The sequence below is a fragment of the Tiliqua scincoides genome, chromosome 2, assembly GCF_035046505.1.
Source record: "Tiliqua scincoides isolate rTilSci1 chromosome 2, rTilSci1.hap2, whole genome shotgun sequence".
In the NCBI taxonomy this organism is placed as follows: domain Eukaryota; kingdom Metazoa; phylum Chordata; class Lepidosauria; order Squamata; family Scincidae; genus Tiliqua; species Tiliqua scincoides.
Genome location: NC_089822.1, coordinates 187,181,484 through 187,187,223, shown reverse-complemented (window position 1 = coordinate 187,187,223; position 5,740 = coordinate 187,181,484). Strand labels below are relative to the sequence as shown.

General features: G+C 43.7%; 1 pseudogene; it reads right to left on the bottom strand.

Annotated features, from left to right (window-relative positions):
- Positions 1-4,405: 4,405 nt before the first annotated feature.
- LOC136643296 (5S ribosomal RNA) lies at positions 4,406-4,525 on the bottom strand (annotated as a pseudogene).
- Between the last annotated feature and the right edge of the window lie 1,215 nt (positions 4,526-5,740).

The window sequence follows — 5,740 nt, the reverse complement described above, 5'->3', positions numbered from 1 at the left end:
AAAGTGAGCCGTATCGCGCGTTTACTTACAAGTAGGCGTGCTTGCCATAGTCCATCAGAAAGGGCAGGCTGAGAGGAACTCTTTACACCATAATGTTCCCAATCCAATGAATGCAGCCCCCAAAAAACAACCGAGAAGGAGGTCCCCCCTCCCAGCTGTGAGTCTATTGAGCCCTATGGAAACCAAAGCAGCCTCACGGTTGCATTTACTCATGAGTAGGCAGACATGCCTTGGCTGGTGATCAGGCCAGGCAAAGGGGAATGTGAGGACACCAGAATGGTCCCAATCCGATGGAACTGGGGTGCAACAAATGCTCCAGAAGGCAGCCTCCCCCCACTAAAAAAGACCCAAAAAAGAGGCTTGAACTGGTAAGGGGAATGTTTTCTATTTTGCACTTGGAAAGCCAGGTGGGTCTATCTTGATGAGCCTAAAATAGAAGAACTTTACACTGGGCACTGGGGAGGGCTGGAAATCTCACTGATTCTTTTTGGGGGGTTGTTATTGTAGGCAGACTACAGAGTAAGCCCCATTGACCACTTTGGGACTTACTTCAGAGTAGACATGCATAGGATTGGGCTCACAGGCTGCAATCCTACCCACACTTTCCTGAGAGTAAGCCCCATTGACCACAATAGGACTTACTTAAGAGTAGATTCACTTGGTGGAACAGGACTGGCTCCCACTTATTTAATTATTTCTTTTATTTTAATTTAATTATTTATAATTATTTTAATTTGCTTGATGATGTCACTTCTGGCCATGACATCACTTCCAATGGGTCCTGGACAGATTGTCATTCTAAAAAGCAGATCCCAGTGCTAAAAGTTTGAGAACTGCTACAATAAGGTGTTAGTAAGTTGACACAGGGTGTGTGTGTGTGTGTGTGTGTGTGTGTGTGTGTGTGTGTGTGTGTGTCACTACAAGTTTTCAAAATCACAAAAATCAGAATTTGGAGGAATAATACCATCATGTTATATATCAATCAATGCGTAATTTCATGCAGAATGCAATGAAACAAGCCACATTGAAATATCTGTGTTCTAACAAAAGGTACAGCCAAAAAACCAGTGGGGGCAGGGTGATGGTACATCACCACGCCCACCATCTGGGGCGTTGCCCCGCCCACTGCATGGGGTGATGTGCAGGCCTCCCGCACCAGGTGACGCAAATCCTAGCAACGCTACTGATTCAGCCTTCTGTATGAAATGCGTTTTACACTAGAAGGATCAATGTCTGACTCTAGAAGGCAGCTTCATATGTTTGAGTTGGCTGAAGGGGGCCTAGGGAGTACCGTAGTTTGTTCTTAGGATAAATTTGGAACGCAAAATCATCTTGCTTTGTAACTTGCATTGCCTCAGGGCTTGCCACTATTCCTTTAAATACACTATTCCTTCTACCGCTATAAAAATTTTTTATAAGAGATTACATGTTCCAAGACAACCATTTGTTGTTGCTTCTGCTGCAAGTACCATTTTTGGTGAGTAACTATCATGCCCCAGGTCACATCACTGGGGTCAGAGCATTCACCTGGGCCACTTTCATCTTTCCCACCCAACTGGTCTTCTGGCAATAAGAAGTTTGGTCTCATTCAGTTTCAGAGTACTGTGTATGGCAGGGAGGGGGTTTACAGAACCCATGCTGCCCTCTGCCCTAGGTCTGGTTGGCTTCCCTGGGTTGGGTTGGCACTGGGCAGCAACAGACAGACCCCTGCCTTCAGCATACCTCTCCTGCTCATCCTCAACCTCCCTGGCTCTTAAACATTCCCCCTTATCCCTGATGGGACATTTTCCTTCTTGATTCCCACCCTCCAGCTTGCTCATCTGTGGCTGGGAGTTTCTAGGCTACTGGATTCCCATCTGATTGTATCCAACACAATTCAATGGTCCCAAAGCATCTACATCAACATATATCTTGGGCCACCCTCAGTATGAGGAACTGGTTCACCCCCTGACCCAAGAGGACAAAACCAACCCACTTCCTAGTCCCAGAGGAACAAGGCGACTGAGAGCCCAATCCTATGCTTATCTACTCAGAAGTAAATAGAGTCAATCGAGTTTATTCCCAGGAAAGTGTGGCTAGGATTACAGCCTGAGTCATCAGGAAATGGGCTTGCATTCCTAATCTAGTGCAGAAGACTTACCCAGCACTTGCCCAATTTCATGCAAAAGGGGCAAGTCACAAGCTTTTCTCTCTCTCTCAGCAACTCTCTCGAGTTGATCCTGAGCTTCCCATCAATATCTGGAGTATTGGAAGTGACCCTGAGATGTGGACAAGCCCAGTAAGTTTCTCCCACAGGTGGAGCCTCACAGTACTTGATAACTACCTAATGGAATCTGACCCTACCCCATTCTCCATCTGACTACATGCAACACCAGAGAAGGATTTACATATACCATCTCTCCTTTATTCTGTAAGTGACTTTACACTTCAGGACCATGGTCTGAAATACTGCTGCACACCTTAACCAAACCATACTGACTCAGAGGCCACACATGCCTGGGGTTGCCCATAGAGGACAGCCTTTGCCTTTGAGGATCAACACCTGTCATCAGCAGAAGACAACTTGTCTGTTACCGCAGGTCACATGCAAAGATAAGACTGGGCCTGTTCCACTCTCTAAACATGGACATATTTGCCGGACAAAGGGCTCAATCCTATCCATGGGGAGTGTGCTGCATCCTGAGATGGGGGAGCAGTTTCAGAATCAGAGGCCTCCTCTGGTGGTGCCAGACAAGTCTTCTTCTGCTGATGGCAGATGTTGATCCTCAATGGCAAGTCGTGCATCAGTGCTGGCAAGCTGGACAGGATTCAGCCCTAACTTTAAACCCACCACTGTTCCACCCTTGATACAAATTAGCATGCCACAATTAGAATATTTTGAAACTGTAATGGACACCACTATCTCTCCATGTATGCAACAGTCTTTTGGGAATTTGTTTCTTAACCGCTACAGGTTGGATCCTTGTGTCTGTGGTGGTTTCATTCCAGAACCACCACCACCCCCCAGATACTGGGGTCCACATTAAAGCTCTTGCAAAACAGGGATCCTACTGTAACACCATAAAACCGCTCCATTAAGCAGCCTGTAGGGCACTGAAAAACTCACTTCTGTATCTCTGGGATACAGCTTCTTCCAGCCTCACTCCAAAATGCTAATTTGAAAATTCCTCTCTTCCCTACTCTACTTTCTCAACAATATCAAGTCATTAAGATCGTATTCACCTTGGAGCTGGATATCCACCTGTTAGTACTGTATATTACTTGGCATCAGCAGCTTGTCAGGCATTGAAAACCCCCACAGTGCTGCCTTCAAGAGGTATATCATTTTGCACCACACCATCTCACTGTGTGCCTCTTCTGGATGCACACATCTAGTCTGGAGAGAAGCAAGGGATAGCCACCACACTTTTTGGAGGGCACAGGGAGCAAGGATTTCAGGAACCACTGGAAACCTGGAGCATTTAGCATGCTTCTTCATTCCATTTTTCTTGTTCTTTCCTTGGAAAGAGGCAATCATGTGTAAATGACCAACCTCTCTTCTTCTTCCCAATAAAAAAAAAAAAGCAGCAGAAGACAATTTGATTTGGGAACTGACTTTTGGAACTGCAGGACTTCCTTCTTTATCCCCCACAGGGAAACAGGCAACTGATCGCACTAGTCTTACTTTATGTGCCCTTTGGAATAAGGGAACCAAGTGTAAATGACCACCCTTTCTTTCCTGTCTCCATTCTAGATGGCTGCCCCAGGTGGCTTGTCTCATTCATCCTAAAGCCTTCAGAGCTTGCCTCTTAAAGAGGCAGTACCCAACAATACCAAAGCCTCACCTCTCCAATATTGATTTTAGTTAAAACATTTATACCCTGCCTCCCTTCCCTCCCCATTGCTGGGGTGCCAAAGACAGCTCACAAAATTTATAAATCACAATACTTTAGTTTCAGCATTAGATTTTTTTTTAAACTTGTTAATATCATCAGTGTATTTAAAACCACCTTTTCTTTAAAGACTGGTTGTCTGGATCTCTTCCCCCACAGCAAACTTTTGATTTGACAGCTGCCAATATCATTACTTCTTAAGAAACCAGAGTTGCACATCAACCCCCAAGAAGTACATTTGCCATAGGGAAGAAAGTATTCTCTAGCTTTTCCAGAAACTAGAATGTAAAACAAGTATTCTCCTCCAGAGTGTTAGCTTGAAGCTTGGTAACCTCTGAATTATATGCTGAAGTACCAACTTCCCCTTGCGGTTATAAGAAATAAAGTTTGATTTTGTAAAAAAAACACCAAGTTTTTTACCCAGCTGTTTATTTACAGAAGCAACAGCCAAATTCCACAGTGATTTGTACTGTATTACAGTGCTATAGCTTTTGATTTGTTGGCAACCTTCAGTCTTGAAAGACTATGGTACAAGCCTACAGCACCTGGTATTCCCAAGTGGTCTCCCATCCAAGTACTAACCAGGCCTGACCCTACTTAGCTTCCAAGATCAGATGAGATCTGGCATGTGCAGGGTAACAGTTGCTGCTAGCTTTTGATTGGGGCAAGGGTAAGGGGAATGGGATGGAACAGATGCCTGTCCTCTGCTAATGGAGGTTATCATTATACAATAATACTGTGTATGTATTTGTATGCAAACATTCTTTTTGGCATTTCAAATTAAACCAGCTAAGGCTGCTGTTCAGTGCATGCTTACTTGAGAGTAAGCCCCTTTGAAATCAATAGGTTTGGCTTCTGAGTAAACATGCATAGGATTGCGCTGTAACTGTATGAACCCGATACTGGATCTCAGAGTGAGGAGGCCAGTTAATTTATCTGTAGTTCTGAATAAGCATCAACATGTAATTTCCAATGCAATTTGACTGATCAGCAATAACATAATTGGTTGCAAATGTCCCTCTAGTCTGTTGGTTTTGTCAAATGATACTTTCATTAAAGTAACAGCGCCAAAGATGTGATTTTTTTTTTAAACCCAGACTTTTTAAGAAGCAAGAAAGGGTTGGGATACTGATGAGAACTCAGGAGGGGTTCTCTGGCAATATCTGCATAGCATTTGCTTCTTAGATAATCCTGAGGCTATTGTTAACTGGTAGCATTGTTTTGCTTGTAAGAGGCTGACTTTTAAAAGCAAGATCTGGGCCAACTGAAGGATCAGTAAATGCCAGCTCTGACATTAGAAACTGGAAACTGTTTCTGTTTAACAATGGCAGAGGAAATCCTTTGAAGGCCAGGCCTAGAGTTAGCCCTCCTAAGCATGATGTCTTGAATTACAGCAACGACAAGAACATTCCCCTGCTTAAGAAATCAAAGGTTTTAGGTGTGTGTAGATCACTTATGTGCCTTCCCTGTAAATGCAAAAGTTGCATTTGGTTTGTTTAATGGACCAGAAGCATGTTTAATGTTCCCTCTCCTTGTATAAGAGGAACTGATGGAAGTATCTCATACAAGGATCCTATGAGATTGGCAACTTTTTGTGTTTTTTTTTTTTATTACTAGCCCAGGTACTGTGCCTTTAACAGCAACCTGACATGCAGAAATGTCGCTGATGAAGCCTCACCTGGCATGGCAGTAAGTTAAGAGAAAAACTTCATGTGCTTGAGTCATGTGGGTCAGGTTGCAATTGGAGGCAAAAAGCAAAAACCAGCCAGTCCAGATTTCTGTATCTTTGTTTCTGTCATTTTTGTGCTATGCAAATCACATTCTAGTTATGCAAATCAAACATTAATTTGGGAGTTTTCTACTAAGCG